The following is a 23,230-nucleotide window of genomic DNA, read 5'->3' as shown; positions in this document are numbered from 1 at the left end:
GCGACCTAAAACTTGTTTCATCGCATTCAGCGCGTCAAATTACGCCGGAATCGGTCGTCTTTGTTTTGATGTTGCTCCAAACACGAAGTCGAATTCCGTTCGTTTGTTCCGTGGATATCGGTGAGTAACTTTTTTTCTATACATGCTAGCGACCTGAAACTTGTTTCATCGCATTCAGCGCGTCAAATTACGCCGGAAACAACCGTCTTTCTCTTGATATTGCTCGATAGACGAAGTCGGAGTCCGTTTGTTTGTTTTTCAGATATCGGTTAGTAACTTTTTTTCTATACATGCTAGCGACCTAAAACTTGTTTTATCGCATTCAGCGCAGCAAATTACGCCGGAAACGGTCGTCTTTGTTCTGATATTGCTCAAAACACGGAGTCAATTTCCGTTCGTTTGTTTCGTGGATATCGGTGAGTAACTTTTTTTCTATACATGCTAGCGACCTAAAACTTGTTTCATCGCATTCAGCGCGTCAAATTACGCCGGAAACGGTCGTCTTTGTTCTGATATTGCTCAAAACACGGAGTCAATTTCCGTTCGTTTGTTTCGTGGATATCGGTAGGTAACTTTTTTTCTATACATGCTAGCGACCTAAAACTTGTTTTATCGCATTCAGCGCGTCAAATTACGCCGGAAACGGTCGTCTTTGTTTTGATATTGCTTAAAACACGAAGTCGAATTCCGTTCGTTTGTTTCGTGGATATCGGTGAGTAACTTTTTTTCTATACATGCTAGCGACCTAAAACTTGTTTCATCGCATTCAGCGCGTCAAATTACGCCGGAAACGGTTGTCTTTGTTTTGATGTTGCTCAAAACACGAAGTCGAATTCCGTTCGTTTGTTCCGTGGATATCGGTGAGTAACTTTTTTTCTATACATGCCAGCGACCTGAAACTTGTTTCATCGCATTCAGCGCGTCAAATTACGCCGGAAACAACCGTCTTTCTCTTGATATTGCTCGATAGACGAAGTCGGAGTCCGTTTGTTTGTTTTTCAGATATCGGTTAGTAACTTTTTTTCTATACATGCTAGCGACCTAAAACTTGTTTGATCGCATTCAGCCTGTCAAATTACGCCGGAAACGGTCGTCTTTGTTTTGATATTGCTCGAAACACGACGTCGAATTCCGTTCGTTTGTTTCGTGGATATCGGTGAGTAACTTTTTTTCTATACATGCTAGCGACCTAAAACTTGTTTCATCGCATTCAGCGCGTCAAATTACGCCGGAAACGGTCGTCTTTGTTCTGATATTGCTCAAAACACGGAGTCAATTTCCGTTCGTTTGTTTCGTGGATATCGGTAGGTAACTTTTTTTCTATACATGCTAGCGACCTAAAACTTGTTTTATCGCATTCAGCGCGTCAAATTACGCCGGAAACGGTCGTCTTCGTTTTGATATTGCTTAAAACACGAAGTCGAATTCCGTTCGTTTGTTTCGTGGATATCGGTGAGTAACTTTTTTTCTATACATGCTAGCGACCTAAAACTTGTTTCATCGCATTCAGCGCGTCAAATTACGCCGGAAACGGTCGTCTTTGTTTTGATGTTGCTCAAAACACGAAGTCGAATTCCGTTCGTTTGTTCCGTGGATATCGGTGAGTAACTTTTTTTCTATACATGCCAGCGACCTGAAACTTGTTTCATCGCATTCAGCGCGTCAAATTACGCCGGAAACAACCGTCTTTCTCTTGATATTGCTCGATAGACGAAGTCGGAGTCCGTTTGTTTGTTTTTCAGATATCGGTTAGTAACTTTTTTTCTATACATGCTAGCGACCTAAAACTTGTTTTATCGCATTCAGCGCGTCAAATTACGCCGGAAACGGTCGTCTTTGTTTTGATGTTGCTCAAAACACGAAGTCGAATTCCGTTCGTTTGTTCCGTGGATATCGGTGAGTAACTTTTTTTCTATACATGCTAGCGACCTGAAACTTGTTTCATCGCATTCAGCGCGTCAAATTACGCCGGAAACAACCGTCTTTCTCTTGATATTGCTCGATAGACGAAGTCGGAGTCCGTTTGTTTGTTTTTCAGATATCGGTTAGTAACTTTTTTTCTATACATGCTAGCGACCTAAAACTTGTTTTATCGCATTCAGCCTGTCAAATTACGCCGGAAACGGTCGTCTTTGTTTTGATATTGCTCAAAACACGACGTCGAATTCCGTTCGTTTGTTTCGTGGATATCGGTGAGTAACTTTTTTGCTATACATGCTAGCGACCTAAAACTTGTTTTATCGCATTCAGCGCGTCAAATTACGCCGGAAACGGCCGTCTTTGTTTTGATATTGCTTCAAACACGAAGTCGAAGTCCGTTTGTTTGTTTTTCAGATATCGGTTGGTAACTTGTTTTCTATACATGCTAGCGACCTAAAACTTGTTTCATCGCATTCAGCCCGTCAAATTCCGCCGGAAACGGTCGTCTTTGTTTTGATATTGCTTAAAACACGAAGTCGAATTCCGTTCGTTTGTTTCGTGGATATCGGTGGGTAACTTTTTTTCTATACATGCTAGCGACCTAAAACTTGTTTCATCGCATTCAGCGCGTCAAATTACGCCGGAAACGGTCGTCTTTGTTTTGATGTTGCTTAAAACACGAAGTCGAATTCCGTTCGTTTGTTCCGTGGATATCGGTGAGTAACTTTTTTTCTATACATGCTAGCGACCTGAAACTTGTTTCATCGCATTCAGCGCGTCAAATTAGCCGGAAACAACCGTCTTTCTCTTGATATTGCTCGATAGACGAAGTCGGAGTCCGTTTGTTTGTTTTTCAGATATCGGTTAATAACTTTTTTTCTATACATGCTAGCGACCTAAAACTTGTTTCATCGCATTCAGCCTGTCAAATTACGCCGGAAACGGCCGTCTTTGTTTTGATATTGCTCGAAACACGAAGTCGAAGTCCGTTTGTTTGTTTTTCAGATATCGGTTGGTAACTTTTTTTCTATACATGCTAGCGACCTAAAACTTGTTTCATCGCATTCAGCCCGTCAAATTACGCCGGAAACGGTCGTCTTTGTTCTGATATTGCTCAAAACACGGAGTCAATTTCCGTTCGTTTGTTTCGTGGATATCGGTGAGTAACTTTTTTTCTATACATGCTAGCGACCTAAAACTTGTTTCATCGCATTCAGCGCGTCAAATTACGCCGGAAACGGTCGTCTTTGTTTCGATATTGCTTAAAACACGAAGTCGAATTCCGTTCGTTTGTTTCGTGGATATCGGTGAGTAACTTTTTTTCTATACATGCTAGCGACCTAAAACTTGTTTTATCGCATTCAGCGCGTCAAATTACGCCGGAAACGGTCGTCTTTGTTTTGATGTTGCTCAAAACACGAAGTCGAATTCCGTTCGTTTGTTCCGTGGATATCGGTGAGTAACTTTTTTTCTATACATGCTAGCGACCTGAAACTTGTTTCATCGCATTCAGCCCGTCAAATTACGCCGGAAACGGTCGTCTTTGTTCTGATATTGCTCAAAACACGGAGTCAATTTCCGTTCGTTTGTTTCGTGGATATCGGTGAGTAACTTTTTTTCTATACATGCTAGCGACCTAAAACTTGTTTTATCGCATTCAGCGCGTCAAATTACGCCGGAAACGGTCGTCTTTGTTTTGATATTGCTTAAAACACGAAGTCGAATTCCGTTCGTTTGTTTCGTGGATATCGGTGGGTAACTTTTTTTCTATACATGCTAGCGACCTAAAACTTGTTTCATCGCATTCAGCGCGTCAAATTACGCCGGAAACGGTCGTCTTTGTTTTGATGTTGCTTAAAACACGAAGTCGAATTCCGTTCGTTTGTTCCGTGGATATCGGTGAGTAACTTTTTTTCTATACATGCTAGCGACCTGAAACTTGTTTCATCGCATTCAGCGCGTCAAATTAGCCGGAAACAACCGTCTTTCTCTTGATATTGCTCGATAGACGAAGTCGGAGTCCGTTTGTTTGTTTTTCAGATATCGGTTAGTAACTTTTTTTCTATACATGCTAGCGACCTAAAACTTGTTTTATCGCATTCAGCCTGTCAAATTACGCCGGAAACGGTCGTCTTTGTTTTGATATTGCTCAAAACACGACGTCGAATTCCGTTCGTTTGTTTCGTGGATATCGGTGAGTAACTTTTTTTCTATACATGCTAGCGACCTAAAACTTGTTTTATCGCATTCAGCGCGTCAAATTACGCCGGAAACGGTCGTCTTTGTTTTGATATTGCTTAAAACACGAAGTCGAATTCCGTTCGTTTGTTTCGTGGATATCGGTGAGTAACTTTTTTTCTATACATGCTAGCGACCTAAAACTTGTTTTATCGCATTCAGCGCGTCAAATTACGCCGGAAACGGTCGTCTTTGTTTTGATGTTGCTCAAAACACGAAGTCGAATTCCGTTCGTTTGTTCCGTGGATATCGGTGAGTAACTTTTTTTCTATACATGCTAGCGACCTGAAACTTGTTTCATCGCATTCAGCCCGTCAAATTACGCCGGAAACGGTCGTCTTTGTTCTGATATTGCTCAAAACACGGAGTCAATTTCCGTTCGTTTGTTTCGTGGATATCGGTGAGTAACTTTTTTTCTATACATGCTAGCGACCTAAAACTTGTTTCATCGCATTCAGCGCGTCAAATTACGCCGGAAACGGTCGTCTTTGTTTCGATATTGCTTAAAACACGAAGTCGAATTCCGTTCGTTTGTTTCGTGGATATCGGTGAGTAACTTTTTTTCTATACATGCTAGCGACCTAAAACTTGTTTTATCGCATTCAGCGCGTCAAATTACGCCGGAAACGGTCGTCTTTGTTTTGATGTTGCTCAAAACACGAAGTCGAATTCCGTTCGTTTGTTCCGTGGATATCGGTGAGTAACTTTTTTTCTATACATGCTAGCGACCTGAAACTTGTTTCATCGCATTCAGCCCGTCAAATTACGCCGGAAACGGTCGTCTTTGTTCTGATATTGCTCAAAACACGGAGTCAATTTCCGTTCGTTTGTTTCGTGGATATCGGTGAGTAACTTTTTTTCTATACATGCTAGCGACCTAAAACTTGTATTATCGCATTCAGCGCGTCAAATTACGCCGGAAACGGTCGTCTTTGTTTTGATATTGCTTGAAACACGAAGTCGAATTCCGTTCGTTTGTTTCGTGGATATCGGTGGGTAACTTTTTTTCTATACATGCTAGCGACCTAAAACTTGTTTCATCGCATTCAGCGCGTCAAATTACGCCGAAATCGGTCGTCTTTGTTTTGATGTTGCTCAAAACACGAAGTCGAATTCCGTTCGTTTGTTCCGTGGATATCGGTGAGTAACTTTTTTTCTATACATGCTAGCGACCTGAAACTTGTTTCATCGCATTCAGCGCGTCAAATTACGCCGGAAACAACCGTCTTTCTCTTGATATTGCTCGATAGACGAAGTCGGAGTCCGTTTGTTTGTTTTTCAGATATCGGTTAGTAACTTTTTTTCTATACATGCTAGCGACCTAAAACTTGTTTTATCGCATTCAGCGCAGCAAATTACGCCGGAAACGGTCGTCTTTGTTCTGATATTGCTCAAAACACGGAGTCAATTTCCGTTCGTTTGTTTCGTGGATATCGGTGAGTAACTTTTTTTCTATACATGCTAGCGACCTAAAACTTGTTTCATCGCATTCAGCGCGTCAAATTACGCCGGAAACGGTCGTCTTTGTTCTGATATTGCTCAAAACACGGAGTCAATTTCCGTTCGTTTGTTTCGTGGATATCGGTAGGTAACTTTTTTTCTATACATGCTAGCGACCTAAAACTTGTTTTATCGCATTCAGCGCGTCAAATTACGCCGGAAACGGTCGTCTTTGTTTTGATATTGCTTAAAACACGAAGTCGAATTCCGTTCGTTTGTTTCGTGGATATCGGTGAGTAACTTTTTTTCTATACATGCTAGCGACCTAAAACTTGTTTCATCGCATTCAGCGCGTCAAATTACGCCGGAAACGGTCGTCTTTGTTTTGATGTTGCTCAAAACACGAAGTCGAATTCCGTTCGTTTGTTCCGTGGATATCGGTGAGTAACTTTTTTTCTATACATGCCAGCGACCTGAAACTTGTTTCATCGCATTCAGCGCGTCAAATTACGCCGGAAACAACCGTCTTTCTCTTGATATTGCTCGATAGACGAAGTCGGAGTCCGTTTGTTTGTTTTTCAGATATCGGTTAGTAACTTTTTTTCTATACATGCTAGCGACCTAAAACTTGTTTGATCGCATTCAGCCTGTCAAATTACGCCGGAAACGGTCGTCTTTGTTTTGATATTGCTCGAAACACGACGTCGAATTCCGTTCGTTTGTTTCGTGGATATCGGTGAGTAACTTTTTTTCTATACATGCTAGCGACCTAAAACTTGTTTTATCGCATTCAGCGCGTCAAATTACGCCGGAAACGGTCGTCTTTGTTTTGATGTTGCTCAAAACACGAAGTCGAATTCCGTTCGTTTGTTCCGTGGATATCGGTGAGTAACTTTTTTTCTATACATGCTAGCGACCTAAAACTTGTTTCATCGCATTCAGCGCGTCAAATTACGCCGGAAACCACCGTCTTTCTCTTGATATTGCTCGATAGACGAAGTCGGAGTCCGTTTGTTTGTTTTTCAGATATCGGTTAGTAACTTTTTTTCTATACATGCTAGCGACCTAAAACTTGTTTTATCGCATTCAGCCTGTCAAATTACGCCGGAAACGGTCGTCTTTGTTTTGATATTGCTCGAAACACGACGTCGAATTCCGTTCGTTTGTTTCGTGGATATCGGTGAGTAACTTTTTTTCTATACATGCTAGCGACCTAAAACTTGTTTTATCGCATTCAGCGCGTCAAATTACGCCGGATACGGCCGTCTTTGTTTTGATATTGCTCGAAACACGAAGTCGAAGTCCGTTTGTTTGTTTTTCAGATATCGGTTGGTAACTTTTTCTCTATACATGCTAGCGACCTAAAACTTGTTTCATCGCATTCAGCGCGTCAAATTACGCCGGAAACGGTCGTCTTTGTTTTGATGTTGCTTAAAACACGAAGTCGAATTCCGTTCGTTTGTTCCGTGGATATCGGTGAGTAACTTTTTTTCTATACATGCTAGCGACCTGAAACTTGTTTCATCGCATTCAGCGCGTCAAATTAGCCGGAAACAACCGTCTTTCTCTTGATATTGCTCGATAGACGAAGTCGGAGTCCGTTTGTTTGTTTTTCAGATATCGGTTAGTAACTTTTTTTCTATACATGCTAGCGACCTAAAACTTGTTTTATCGCATTCAGCCTGTCAAATTACGCCGGAAACGGTCGTCTTTGTTTTGATATTGCTCAAAACACGACGTCGAATTCCGTTCGTTTGTTTCGTGGATATCGGTGAGTAACTTTTTTTCTATACATGCTAGCGACCTAAAACTTGTTTTATCGCATTCAGCGCGTCAAATTACGCCGGAAACGGTCGTCTTTGTTTTGATGTTGCTCAAAACACGAAGTCGAATTCCGTTCGTTTGTTCCGTGGATATCGGTGAGTAACTTTTTTTCTATACATGCTAGCGACCTGAAACTTGTTTCATCGCATTCAGCCCGTCAAATTACGCCGGAAACGGTCGTCTTTGTTCTGATATTGCTCAAAACACGGAGTCAATTTCCGTTCGTTTGTTTCGTGGATATCGGTGAGTAACTTTTTTTCTATACATGCTAGCGACCTAAAACTTGTTTCATCGCATTCAGCGCGTCAAATTACGCCGGAAACGGTCGTCTTTGTTTCGATATTGCTTAAAACACGAAGTCGAATTCCGTTCGTTTGTTTCGTGGATATCGGTGAGTAACTTTTTTTCTATACATGCTAGCGACCTAAAACTTGTTTTATCGCATTCAGCGCGTCAAATTACGCCGGAAACGGTCGTCTTTGTTTTGATGTTGCTCAAAACACGAAGTCGAATTCCGTTCGTTTGTTCCGTGGATATCGGTGAGTAACTTTTTTTCTATACATGCTAGCGACCTGAAACTTGTTTCATCGCATTCAGCCCGTCAAATTACGCCGGAAACGGTCGTCTTTGTTCTGATATTGCTCAAAACACGGAGTCAATTTCCGTTCGTTTGTTTCGTGGATATCGGTGAGTAACTTTTTTTCTATACATGCTAGCGACCTAAAACTTGTTTTATCGCATTCAGCGCGTCAAATTACGCCGGAAACGGTCGTCTTTGTTTTGATATTGCCTGAAACACGAAGTCGAATTCCGTTCGTTTGTTTCGTGGATATCGGTGGGTAACTTTTTTTCTATACATGCTAGCGACCTAAAACTTGTTTCATCGCATTCAGCGCGTCAAATTACGCCGGAATTGGTCGTCTTTGTTTTGATGTTGCTCAAAACACGAAGTCGAATTCCGTTCGTTTGTTCCGTGGATATCGGTGAGTAACTTTTTTTCTATACATGCTAGCGACCTGAAACTTGTTTCATCGCATTCAGCGCGTCAAATTACGCCGGAAACAACCGTCTTTCTCTTGATATTGCTCGATAGACGAAGTCGGAGTCCGTTTGTTTGTTTTTCAGATATCGGTTAGTAACTTTTTTTCTATACATGCTAGCGACCTAAAACTTGTTTTATCGCATTCAGCGCAGCAAATTACGCCGGAAACGGTCGTCTTTGTTCTGATATTGCTCAAAACACGGAGTCAATTTCCGTTCGTTTGTTTCGTGGATATCGGTGAGTAACTTTTTTTCTATACATGCTAGCGACCTAAAACTTGTTTCATCGCATTCAGCGCGTCAAATTACGCCGGAAACGGTCGTCTTTGTTCAGATATTGCTCAAAACACGGAGTCAATTTCCGTTCGTTTGTTTCGTGGATATCGGTAGGTAACTTTTTTTCTATACATGCTAGCGACCTAAAACTTGTTTTATCGCATTCAGCGCGTCAAATTACGCCGGAAACGGTCGTCTTTCTCTTGATATTGCTCGATAGACGAAGTCGGAGTCCGTTTGTTTGTTTTTCAGATATCGGTTAGTAACTTTTTTTCTATACATGCTAGCGACCTAAAACTTGTTTTATCGCATTCAGCGCAGCAAATTACGCCGGAAACGGTCGTCTTTGTTCTGATATTGCTCAAAACACGGAGTCAATTTCCGTTCGTTTGTTTCGTGGATATCGGTGAGTAACTTTTTTTCTATACATGCTAGCGACCTAAAACTTGTTTCATCGCATTCAGCGCGTCAAATTACGCCGGAAACGGTCGTCTTTGTTCTGATATTGCTCAAAACACGGAGTCAATTTCCGTTCGTTTGTTTCGTGGATATCGGTAGGTAACTTTTTTTCTATACATGCTAGCGACCTAAAACTTGTTTTATCGCATTCAGCGCGTCAAATTACGCCGGAAACGGTCGTCTTTGTTTTGATATTGCTTAAAACACGAAGTCGAATTCCGTTCGTTTGTTTCGTGGATATCGGTGAGTAACTTTTTTTCTATACATGCTAGCGACCTAAAACTTGTTTCATCGCATTCAGCGCGTCAAATTACGCCGGAAACGGTTGTCTTTGTTTTGATGTTGCTCAAAACACGAAGTCGAATTCCGTTCGTTTGTTCCGTGGATATCGGTGAGTAACTTTTTTTCTATACATGCCAGCGACCTGAAACTTGTTTCATCGCATTCAGCGCGTCAAATTACGCCGGAAACAACCGTCTTTCTCTTGATATTGCTCGATAGACGAAGTCGGAGTCCGTTTGTTTGTTTTTCAGATATCGGTTAGTAACTTTTTTTCTATACATGCTAGCGACCTAAAACTTGTTTGATCGCATTCAGCCTGTCAAATTACGCCGGAAACGGTCGTCTTTGTTTTGATATTGCTCGAAACACGACGTCGAATTCCGTTCGTTTGTTTCGTGGATATCGGTGAGTAACTTTTTTTCTATACATGCTAGCGACCTAAAACTTGTTTCATCGCATTCAGCGCGTCAAATTACGCCGGAAACGGTCGTCTTTGTTCTGATATTGCTCAAAACACGGAGTCAATTTCCGTTCGTTTGTTTCGTGGATATCGGTAGGTAACTTTTTTTCTATACATGCTAGCGACCTAAAACTTGTTTTATCGCATTCAGCGCGTCAAATTACGCCGGAAACGGTCGTCTTCGTTTTGATATTGCTTAAAACACGAAGTCGAATTCCGTTCGTTTGTTTCGTGGATATCGGTGAGTAACTTTTTTTCTATACATGCTAGCGACCTAAAACTTGTTTCATCGCATTCAGCGCGTCAAATTACGCCGGAAACGGTCGTCTTTGTTTTGATGTTGCTCAAAACACGAAGTCGAATTCCGTTCGTTTGTTCCGTGGATATCGGTGAGTAACTTTTTTTCTATACATGCCAGCGACCTGAAACTTGTTTCATCGCATTCAGCGCGTCAAATTACGCCGGAAACAACCGTCTTTCTCTTGATATTGCTCGATAGACGAAGTCGGAGTCCGTTTGTTTGTTTTTCAGATATCGGTTAGTAACTTTTTTTCTATACATGCTAGCGACCTAAAACTTGTTTTATCGCATTCAGCGCGTCAAATTACGCCGGAAACGGTCGTCTTTGTTTTGATGTTGCTCAAAACACGAAGTCGAATTCCGTTCGTTTGTTCCGTGGATATCGGTGAGTAACTTTTTTTCTATACATGCTAGCGACCTGAAACTTGTTTCATCGCATTCAGCGCGTCAAATTACGCCGGAAACAACCGTCTTTCTCTTGATATTGCTCGATAGACGAAGTCGGAGTCCGTTTGTTTGTTTTTCAGATATCGGTTAGTAACTTTTTTTCTATACATGCTAGCGACCTAAAACTTGTTTTATCGCATTCAGCCTGTCAAATTACGCCGGAAACGGTCGTCTTTGTTTTGATATTGCTCAAAACACGACGTCGAATTCCGTTCGTTTGTTTCGTGGATATCGGTGAGTAACTTTTTTGCTATACATGCTAGCGACCTAAAACTTGTTTTATCGCATTCAGCGCGTCAAATTACGCCGGAAACGGCCGTCTTTGTTTTGATATTGCTTCAAACACGAAGTCGAAGTCCGTTTGTTTGTTTTTCAGATATCGGTTGGTAACTTGTTTTCTATACATGCTAGCGACCTAAAACTTGTTTCATCGCATTCAGCCCGTCAAATTCCGCCGGAAACGGTCGTCTTTGTTTTGATATTGCTTAAAACACGAAGTCGAATTCCGTTCGTTTGTTTCGTGGATATCGGTGGGTAACTTTTTTTCTATACATGCTAGCGACCTAAAACTTGTTTCATCGCATTCAGCGCGTCAAATTACGCCGGAAACGGTCGTCTTTGTTTTGATGTTGCTTAAAACACGAAGTCGAATTCCGTTCGTTTGTTCCGTGGATATCGGTGAGTAACTTTTTTTCTATACATGCTAGCGACCTGAAACTTGTTTCATCGCATTCAGCGCGTCAAATTAGCCGGAAACAACCGTCTTTCTCTTGATATTGCTCGATAGACGAAGTCGGAGTCCGTTTGTTTGTTTTTCAGATATCGGTTAATAACTTTTTTTCTATACATGCTAGCGACCTAAAACTTGTTTCATCGCATTCAGCCTGTCAAATTACGCCGGAAACGGCCGTCTTTGTTTTGATATTGCTCGAAACACGAAGTCGAAGTCCGTTTGTTTGTTTTTCAGATATCGGTTGGTAACTTTTTTTCTATACATGCTAGCGACCTAAAACTTGTTTCATCGCATTCAGCCCGTCAAATTACGCCGGAAACGGTCGTCTTTGTTCTGATATTGCTCAAAACACGGAGTCAATTTCCGTTCGTTTGTTTCGTGGATATCGGTGAGTAACTTTTTTTCTATACATGCTAGCGACCTAAAACTTGTTTCATCGCATTCAGCGCGTCAAATTACGCCGGAAACGGTCGTCTTTGTTTCGATATTGCTTAAAACACGAAGTCGAATTCCGTTCGTTTGTTTCGTGGATATCGGTGAGTAACTTTTTTTCTATACATGCTAGCGACCTAAAACTTGTTTTATCGCATTCAGCGCGTCAAATTACGCCGGAAACGGTCGTCTTTGTTTTGATGTTGCTCAAAACACGAAGTCGAATTCCGTTCGTTTGTTCCGTGGATATCGGTGAGTAACTTTTTTTCTATACATGCTAGCGACCTGAAACTTGTTTCATCGCATTCAGCCCGTCAAATTACGCCGGAAACGGTCGTCTTTGTTCTGATATTGCTCAAAACACGGAGTCAATTTCCGTTCGTTTGTTTCGTAGATATCGGTGAGTAACTTTTTTTCTATACATGCTAGCGACCTAAAACTTGTTTTATCGCATTCAGCGCGTCAAATTACGCCGGAAACGGTCGTCTTTGTTTTGATATTGCTTAAAACACGAAGTCGAATTCCGTTCGTTTGTTTCGTGGATATCGGTGGGTAACTTTTTTTCTATACATGCTAGCGACCTAAAACTTGTTTCATCGCATTCAGCGCGTCAAATTACGCCGGAAACGGTCGTCTTTGTTTTGATGTTGCTTAAAACACGAAGTCGAATTCCGTTCGTTTGTTCCGTGGATATCGGTGAGTAACTTTTTTTCTATACATGCTAGCGACCTGAAACTTGTTTCATCGCATTCAGCGCGTCAAATTAGCCGGAAACAACCGTCTTTCTCTTGATATTGCTCGATAGACGAAGTCGGAGTCCGTTTGTTTGTTTTTCAGATATCGGTTAGTAACTTTTTTTCTATACATGCTAGCGACCTAAAACTTGTTTTATCGCATTCAGCCTGTCAAATTACGCCGGAAACGGTCGTCTTTGTTTTGATATTGCTCAAAACACGACGTCGAATTCCGTTCGTTTGTTTCGTGGATATCGGTGAGTAACTTTTTTTCTATACATGCTAGCGACCTAAAACTTGTTTTATCGCATTCAGCGCGTCAAATTACGCCGGAAACGGTCGTCTTTGTTTTGATATTGCTTAAAACACGAAGTCGAATTCCGTTCGTTTGTTTCGTGGATATCGGTGAGTAACTTTTTTTCTATACATGCTAGCGACCTAAAACTTGTTTTATCGCATTCAGCGCGTCAAATTACGCCGGAAACGGTCGTCTTTGTTTTGATGTTGCTCAAAACACGAAGTCGAATTCCGTTCGTTTGTTCCGTGGATATCGGTGAGTAACTTTTTTTCTATACATGCTAGCGACCTGAAACTTGTTTCATCGCATTCAGCCCGTCAAATTACGCCGGAAACGGTCGTCTTTGTTCTGATATTGCTCAAAACACGGAGTCAATTTCCGTTCGTTTGTTTCGTGGATATCGGTGAGTAACTTTTTTTCTATACATGCTAGCGACCTAAAACTTGTTTCATCGCATTCAGCGCGTCAAATTACGCCGGAAACGGTCGTCTTTGTTTCGATATTGCTTAAAACACGAAGTCGAATTCCGTTCGTTTGTTTCGTGGATATCGGTGAGTAACTTTTTTTCTATACATGCTAGCGACCTAAAACTTGTTTTATCGCATTCAGCGCGTCAAATTACGCCGGAAACGGTCGTCTTTGTTTTGATGTTGCTCAAAACACGAAGTCGAATTCCGTTCGTTTGTTCCGTGGATATCGGTGAGTAACTTTTTTTCTATACATGCTAGCGACCTGAAACTTGTTTCATCGCATTCAGCCCGTCAAATTACGCCGGAAACGGTCGTCTTTGTTCTGATATTGCTCAAAACACGGAGTCAATTTCCGTTCGTTTGTTTCGTGGATATCGGTGAGTAACTTTTTTTCTATACATGCTAGCGACCTAAAACTTGTTTTATCGCATTCAGCGCGTCAAATTACGCCGGAAACGGTCGTCTTTGTTTTGATATTGCTTGAAACACGAAGTCGAATTCCGTTCGTTTGTTTCGTGGATATCGGTGGGTAACTTTTTTTCTATACATGCTAGCGACCTAAAACTTGTTTCATCGCATTCAGCGCGTCAAATTACGCCGAAATCGGTCGTCTTTGTTTTGATGTTGCTCAAAACACGAAGTCGAATTCCGTTCGTTTGTTCCGTGGATATCGGTGAGTAACTTTTTTTCTATACATGCTAGCGACCTGAAACTTGTTTCATCGCATTCAGCGCGTCAAATTACGCCGGAAACAACCGTCTTTCTCTTGATATTGCTCGATAGACGAAGTCGGAGTCCGTTTGTTTGTTTTTCAGATATCGGTTAGTAACTTTTTTTCTATACATGCTAGCGACCTAAAACTTGTTTTATCGCATTCAGCGCAGCAAATTACGCCGGAAACGGTCGTCTTTGTTCTGATATTGCTCAAAACACGGAGTCAATTTCCGTTCGTTTGTTTCGTGGATATCGGTGAGTAACTTTTTTTCTATACATGCTAGCGACCTAAAACTTGTTTCATCGCATTCAGCGCGTCAAATTACGCCGGAAACGGTCGTCTTTGTTCTGATATTGCTCAAAACACGGAGTCAATTTCCGTTCGTTTGTTTCGTGGATATCGGTAGGTAACTTTTTTTCTATACATGCTAGCGACCTAAAACTTGTTTTATCGCATTCAGCGCGTCAAATTACGCCGGAAACGGTCGTCTTTGTTTTGATATTGCTTAAAACACGAAGTCGAATTCCGTTCGTTTGTTTCGTGGATATCGGTGAGTAACTTTTTTTCTATACATGCTAGCGACCTAAAACTTGTTTCATCGCATTCAGCGCGTCAAATTACGCCGGAAACGGTCGTCTTTGTTTTGATGTTGCTCAAAACACGAAGTCGAATTCCGTTCGTTTGTTCCGTGGATATCGGTGAGTAACTTTTTTTCTATACATGCCAGCGACCTGAAACTTGTTTCATCGCATTCAGCGCGTCAAATTACGCCGGAAACAACCGTCTTTCTCTTGATATTGCTCGATAGACGAAGTCGGAGTCCGTTTGTTTGTTTTTCAGATATCGGTTAGTAACTTTTTTTCTATACATGCTAGCGACCTAAAACTTGTTTGATCGCATTCAGCCTGTCAAATTACGCCGGAAACGGTCGTCTTTGTTTTGATATTGCTCGAAACACGACGTCGAATTCCGTTCGTTTGTTTCGTGGATATCGGTGAGTAACTTTTTTTCTATACATGCTAGCGACCTAAAACTTGTTTTATCGCATTCAGCGCGTCAAATTACGCCGGAAACGGTCGTCTTTGTTTTGATGTTGCTCAAAACACGAAGTCGAATTCCGTTCGTTTGTTCCGTGGATATCGGTGAGTAACTTTTTTTCTATACATGCTAGCGACCTGAAACTTGTTTCATCGCATTCAGCGCGTCAAATTACGCCGGAAACAACCGTCTTTCTCTTGATATTGCTCGATAGACGAAGTCGGAGTCCGTTTGTTTGTTTTTCAGATATCGGTTAGTAACTTTTTTTCTATACATGCTAGCGACCTAAAACTTGTTTTATCGCATTCAGCCTGTCAAATTACGCCGGAAACGGTCGTCTTTGTTTTGATATTGCTCGAAACACGACGTCGAATTCCGTTCGTTTGTTTCGTGGATATCGGTGAGTAACTTTTTTTCTATACATGCTAGCGACCTAAAACTTGTTTTATCGCATTCAGCGCGTCAAATTACGCCGGATACGGCCGTCTTTGTTTTGATATTGCTCGAAACACGAAGTCGAAGTCCGTTTGTTTGTTTTTCAGATATCGGTTGGTAACTTTTTCTCTATACATGCTAGCGACCTAAAACTTGTTTCATCGCATTCAGCGCGTCAAATTACGCCGGAAACGGTCGTCTTTGTTTTGATGTTGCTTAAAACACGAAGTCGAATTCCGTTCGTTTGTTCCGTGGATATCGGTGAGTAACTTTTTTTCTATACATGCTAGCGACCTGAAACTTGTTTCATCGCATTCAGCGCGTCAAATTAGCCGGAAACAACCGTCTTTCTCTTGATATTGCTCGATAGACGAAGTCGGAGTCCGTTTGTTTGTTTTTCAGATATCGGTTAGTAACTTTTTTTCTATACATGCTAGCGACCTAAAACTTGTTTTATCGCATTCAGCCTGTCAAATTACGCCGGAAACGGTCGTCTTTGTTTTGATATTGCTCAAAACACGACGTCGAATTCCGTTCGTTTGTTTCGTGGATATCGGTGAGTAACTTTTTTTCTATACATGCTAGCGACCTAAAACTTGTTTTATCGCATTCAGCGCGTCAAATTACGCCGGAAACGGTCGTCTTTGTTTTGATGTTGCTCAAAACACGAAGTCGAATTCCGTTCGTTTGTTCCGTGGATATCGGTGAGTAACTTTTTTTCTATACATGCTAGCGACCTGAAACTTGTTTCATCGCATTCAGCCCGTCAAATTACGCCGGAAACGGTCGTCTTTGTTCTGATATTGCTCAAAACACGGAGTCAATTTCCGTTCGTTTGTTTCGTGGATATCGGTGAGTAACTTTTTTTCTATACATGCTAGCGACCTAAAACTTGTTTCATCGCATTCAGCGCGTCAAATTACGCCGGAAACGGTCGTCTTTGTTTCGATATTGCTTAAAACACGAAGTCGAATTCCGTTCGTTTGTTTCGTGGATATCGGTGAGTAACTTTTTTTCTATACATGCTAGCGACCTAAAACTTGTTTTATCGCATTCAGCGCGTCAAATTACGCCGGAAACGGTCGTCTTTGTTTTGATGTTGCTCAAAACACGAAGTCGAATTCCGTTCGTTTGTTCCGTGGATATCGGTGAGTAACTTTTTTTCTATACATGCTAGCGACCTGAAACTTGTTTCATCGCATTCAGCCCGTCAAATTACGCCGGAAACGGTCGTCTTTGTTCTGATATTGCTCAAAACACGGAGTCAATTTCCGTTCGTTTGTTTCGTGGATATCGGTGAGTAACTTTTTTTCTATACATGCTAGCGACCTAAAACTTGTTTTATCGCATTCAGCGCGTCAAATTACGCCGGAAACGGTCGTCTTTGTTTTGATATTGCTTGAAACACGAAGTCGAATTCCGTTCGTTTGTTTCGTGGATATCGGTGGGTAACTTTTTTTCTATACATGCTAGCGACCTAAAACTTGTTTCATCGCATTCAGCGCGTCAAATTACGCCGGAATCGGTCGTCTTTGTTTTGATGTTGCTCAAAACACGAAGTCGAATTCCGTTCGTTTGTTCCGTGGATATCGGTGAGTAACTTTTTTTCTATACATGCTAGCGACCTGAAACTTGTTTCATCGCATTCAGCGCGTCAAATTACGCCGGAAACAACCGTCTTTCTCTTGATATTGCTCGATAGACGAAGTCGGAGTCCGTTTGTTTGTTTTTCAGATATCGGTTAGTAACTTTTTTTCTATACATGCTAGCGACCTAAAACTTGTTTTATCGCATTCAGCGCAGCAAATTACGCCGGAAACGGTCGTCTTTGTTCTGATATTGCTCAAAACACGGAGTCAATTTCCGTTCGTTTGTTTCGTGGATATCGGTGAGTAACTTTTTTTCTATACATGCTAGCGACCTAAAACTTGTTTCATCGCATTCAGCGCGTCAAATTACGCCGGAAACGGTCGTCTTTGTTCAGATATTGCTCAAAACACGGAGTCAATTTCCGTTCGTTTGTTTCGTGGATATCGGTAGGTAACTTTTTTTCTATACATGCTAGCGACCTAAAACTTGTTTTATCGCATTCAGCGCGTCAAATTACGCCGGAAACGGTCGTCTTTGTTTTGATATTGCTTAAAACACGAAGTCGAATTCCGTTCGTTTGTTTCGTGGATATCGGTGAGTAACTTTTTTTCTATACATGCTAGCGACCTAAAACTTGTTTCATCGCATTCAGCGCGTCAAATTACGCCGGAAACGGTCGTCTTTGTTTTGATGTTGCTCAAAACACGAAGTCGAATTCCGTTCGTTTGTTCCGTGGATATCGGTGAGTAACTTTTTTTCTATACATGCCAGCGACCTGAAACTTGTTTCATCGCATTCAGCGCGTCAAATTACGCCGGAAACAACCGTCTTTCTCTTGATATTGCTCGATAGACGAAGTCGGAGTCCGTTTGTTTGTTTTTCAGATATCGGTTAGTAACTTTTTTTCTATACATGCTAGCGACCTAAAACTTGTTTGATCGCATTCAGCCTGTCAAATTACGCCGGAAACGGTCGTCTTTGTTTTGATATTGCTCGAAACACGACGTCGAATTCCGTTCGTTTGTTTCGTGGATATCGGTGAGTAACTTTTTTTCTATACATGCTAGCGACCTAAAACTTGTTTTATCGCATTCAGCGCGTCAAATTACGCCGGAAACGGTCGTCTTTGTTTTGATGTTGGTCAAAACACGAAGTCGAATTCCGTTCGTTTGTTCCGTGGATATCGGTGAGTAACTTTTTTTCTATACATGCTAGCGACCTGAAACTTGTTTCATCGCATTCAGCGCGTCAAATTACGCCGGAAACAACCGTCTTTCTCTTGATATTGCTCGATAGACGAAGTCGGAGTCCGTTTGTTTGTTTTTCAGATATCGGTTAGTAACTTTTTTTCTATACATGCTAGCGACCTAAAACTTGTTTTATCGCATTCAGCCTGTCAAATTACGCCGGAAACGGTCGTCTTTGTTTTGATATTGCTCAAAACACGACGTCGAATTCCGTTCGTTTGTTTCGTGGATATCGGTGAGTAACTTTTTTGCTATACATGCTAGCGACCTAAAACTTGTTTTATCGCATTCAGCGCGTCAAATTACGCCGGAAACGGCCGTCTTTGTTTTGATATTGCTTCAAACACGAAGTCGAAGTCCGTTTGTTTGTTTTTCAGATATCGGTTGGTAACTTGTTTTCTATACATGCTAGCGACCTAAAACTTGTTTCATCGCATTCAGCCCGTCAAATTCCGCCGGAAACGGTCGTCTTTGTTTTGATATTGCTCAAAACACGGAGTCAATTTCCGTTCGTTTGTTTCGTGGATATCGGTGAGTAACTTTTTTTCTATACATGCTAGCGACCTAAAACTTGTTTCATCGCATTCAGCGCGTCAAATTACGCCGGAAACGGTCGTCTTTGTTCTGATATTGCTTAAAACACGGAGTCAATTTCCATTCGTTTGTTTCGTGGATATCGGTAGGTAACTTTTTTTCTATACATGCTAGCGACCTAAAACTTGCTTTATCGCATTCAGCGCGTCAAATTACGCCGGAAACGGTCGTCTTTGTTTTGATATTGCTTAAAACACGAAGTCGAATTCCGTTCGTTTGTTTCGTGGATATCGGTGAGTAACTTTTTTTCTATACATGCTAGCGACCTAAAACTTGTTTCATCGCATTCAGCGCGTCAAATTACGCCGGAAACGGTCGTCTTTGTTTTGATGTTGCTCAAAACACGAAGTCGAATTCCGTTCGTTTGTTCCGTGGATATCGGTGAGTAACTTTTTTTCTATACATGCTAGCGACCTGAAACTTGTTTCATCGCATTCAGCGCGTCAAATTACGCCGGAAACAACCGTCTTTCTCTTGATATTGCTCGATAGACGAAGTCGGAGTCCGTTTGTTTGTTTTTCAGATATCGGTTAGTAACTTTTTTTCTATACATGCTAGCGACCTAAAACTTGTTTTATCGCATTCAGCCTGTCAAATCACGCCGAAAACGGTCGTCTTTGTTTTGATATTGCTCGAAACACGACGTCGAATTCCGTTCGTTTGTTTCGTGGATATCGGTGAGTAACTTTTTTGCTATACATGCTAGCGACCTAAAACTTGTTTTATCGCATTCAGCGCGTCAAATTACGCCGGAAACGGCCGTCTTTGTTTTGATATTGCTTCAAACACGAAGTCGAAGTCCGTTTGTTTGTTTTTCAGATATCGGTTGGTAACTTGTTTTCTATACATGCTAGCGACCTAAAACTTGTTTCATCGCATTCAGCCCGTCAAATTCCGCCGGAAACGGTCGTCTTTGTTTTGATATTGCTCAAAACACGGAGTCAATTTCCGTTCGTTTGTTTCGTGGATATCGGTGAGTAACTTTTTTTCTATACATGCTAGCGACCTAAAACTTGTTTCATCGCATTCAGCGCGTCAAATTACGCCGGAAACGGTCGTCTTTGTTTTGATATTGCTCAAAACACGGAGTCAATTTCCGTTCGTTTGTTTCGTGGATATCGGTAGGTAACTTTTTTTCTATACATGCTAGCGACCTAAAACTTGTTTTATCGCATTCAGCGCGTCAAATCACGCCGGAAACGGTCGTCTTTGTTTTGATATTGCTTAAAACACGAAGTCGAATTCCGTTCGTTTGTTTCGTGGATATCGGTGAGTAACTTTTTTTCTATACATGCTAGCGACCTAAAACTTGTTTCATCGCATTCAGCGCGTCAAATTACGCCGGAAACGGTCGTCTTTGTTTTGATGTTGCTCAAAACACGAAGTCGAATTCCGTTCGTTTGTTCCGTGGATATCGGTGAGTAACTTTTTTTCTATACATGCTAGCGACCTGAAACTTGTTTCATCGCATTCAGCGCGTCAAATTACGCCGGAAACAACCGTCTTTCTCTTGATATTGCTCGATAGACGAAGTCGGAGTCCGTTTGTTTGTTTTTCAGATATCGGTTAGTAACTTTTTTTCTATACATGCTAGCGACCTAAAACTTGTTTTATCGCATTCAGCCTGTCAAATTACGCCGGAAACGGTCGTCTTTGTTTTGATATTGCTCGAAACACGACGTCGAATTCCGTTCGTTTGTTTCGTGGATATCGGTGAGTAACTTTTTTTCTATACATGCTAGCGACCTAAAACTTGTTTTATCGCATTCAGCGCGTCAAATTACGCCGGATACGGCCGTCTTTGTTTTGATATTGCTCGAAACACGAAGTCGAAGTCCGTTTGTTTGTTTTTCAGATATCGGTTGGTAACTTTTTCTCTATACATGCTAGCGACCTAAAACTTGTTTCATCGCATTCAGCGCGTCAAATTACGCCGGAAACGGTCGTCTTTGTTCTGATATTGCTCAAAACACGGAGTCGAATTCCGTTTGTTTGTTTCGTGGATATCGGTGAGTAACTTTTTTTCTATACATGCTAGCGACCTAAAACTTGTTTTATCGCATTCAGCGCGTCAAATTACGCCGGAAACGGTCGTCTTTGTTTTGATATTGCTCGAAACACGAAGTCGAATTCCGTTCGTTTGTTTCGTGGATATCGGTGAGTAACTTTTTTTCTATACATGCTAGCGACCTAAAACTTGTTTTATCGCATTCAGCGCGTCAAATTACGCCGGAAACAACCGTCTTTCTCTTGATATTGCTCGATAGACGAAGTCGGAGTCCGTTTGTTTGTTTTTCAGATATCGGTTAGTAACTTTTTTTCTATACATGCTAGCGACCTAAAACTTGTTTTATCGCATTCAGCCTGTCAAATTACGCCGGAAACGGTCGTCTTTGTTTTGATATTGCTCAAAACACGACGTCGAATTCCGTTCGTTTGTTTCGTGGATATCGGTGAGTAACTTTTTTGCTATACATGCTAGCGACCTAAAACTTGTTTTATCGCATTCAGCGCGTCAAATTACGCCGGAAACGGCCGTCTTTGTTTTGATATTGCTTCAAACACGAAGTCGAAGTCCGTTTGTTTGTTTTTCAGATATCGGTTGGTAACTTGTTTTCTATACATGCTAGCGACCTAAAACTTGTTTCATCGCATTCAGCCCGTCAAATTCCGCCGGAAACGGTCGTCTTTGTTTTGATATTGCTCAAAACACGGAGTCAATTTCCGTTCGTTTGTTTCGTGGATATCGGTGAGTAACTTTTTTTCTATACATGCTAGCGACCTAAAACTTGTTTCATCGCATTCAGCGCGTCAAATTACGCCGGAAACGGTCGTCTTTGTTTTGATATTGCTTAAAACACGGAGTCAATTTCCGTTCGTTTGTTTCGTGGATATCGGTAGGTAACTTTTTTTCTATACATGCTAGCGACCTAAAACTCGTTTTATCGCATTCAGCGCGTCAAATCACGCCGGAAACGGTCGTCTTTGTTTTGATATTGCTTAAAACACGAAGTCGAATTCCGTTCGTTTGTTTCGTGGATATCGGTGAGTAACTTTTTTTCTATACATGCTAGCGACCTAAAACTTGTTTCATCGCATTCAGCGCGTCAAATTACGCCGGAAACGGTCGTCTTTGTTTTGATGTTGCTCAAAACACGAAGTCGAATTCCGTTCGTTTGTTCCGTGGATATCGGTGAGTAACTTTTTTTCTATACATGCTAGCGACCTGAAACTTGTTTTATCGCATTCAGCGCGTCAAATTACGCCGGAAACGGTCGTCTTTGTTTTGATATTGCTCGAAACACGAAGTCGAATTCCGTTCGTTTGTTTCGTGGATATCGGTGAGTAACTTTTTTTCTATACATGCTAGCGACCTAAAACTTGTTTTATCGCATTCAGCGCGTCAAATTACGCCAGAAACGGCCGTCTTTGTTTTGATATTGCTCGAAACACGAAGTCGAAGTCCGTTTGTTTGTTTTTCAGATATCGGCGAGTAACTTTTTTTTTATACATGCTAGCGACCTAAAACTTGTTTTATCGCATTCAGCGCGTCAAATTACGCCGGAAACGGTCGTCTTTAGTTTGATATTGCTCGAAACACGAAGTCGAATTCCGTTCGTTTGTTTCGTGGATATCGGTGAGTAACTTTTTTTCTATACATGCTAGCGACCTAAAACTTGTTTTATCGCATTCAGCGCGTCAAATTACGCCGGAAACGGTCGTCTTTGTTTTGATATTGCTTAAAACACGAAGTCGAATTCCGTTCGTTTGTTTCGTGGATATCCGTGAGTAACTTTTTTTCTATACATGCTACCGACCTGAAACTTGTTTTATCGCATTCAGCGCGTCAAATTACGCCAGAAACGGTCGTCTTTGTTTTGATATTGCTCAAAACACGGAGTCAATTTCCGTTTGTTTGTTTCGTGGATATCGGTGAGTAACTCTTTTTCTATACATGCTAGCGACCTAAAACTTGTTTTATCGCATTCAGCCCGTCAAATTACGCCGGAAACGGTCGTCTTTGTTCTGATATTGCTCAATAGACGAAGTCGGAGTCCGTTCGTTTGTTTTTCAGATATCGGTTGGTAACTTTTTTTCTATACATGCTAGCGACCTAAAACTTGTTTCATCGCATTCAGCGCGTCAAATTACGCCGGAAACGGCCGTCTTTGTTTTGATATTGCTCGAAACACGAAGTCGAAGTCCGTTTGTTTGTTTTTCAGTTATCGGTTGGTAACTTTTTTTCTATACATGCTA

Source organism: Diprion similis, chromosome 9 (genome assembly GCF_021155765.1).
Source record: "Diprion similis isolate iyDipSimi1 chromosome 9, iyDipSimi1.1, whole genome shotgun sequence".
NCBI lineage: Eukaryota > Metazoa > Arthropoda > Insecta > Hymenoptera > Diprionidae > Diprion > Diprion similis.
The sequence above is the reverse complement of the archived record's forward strand: the minus strand, read 5'-3'. Positions refer to the sequence as shown.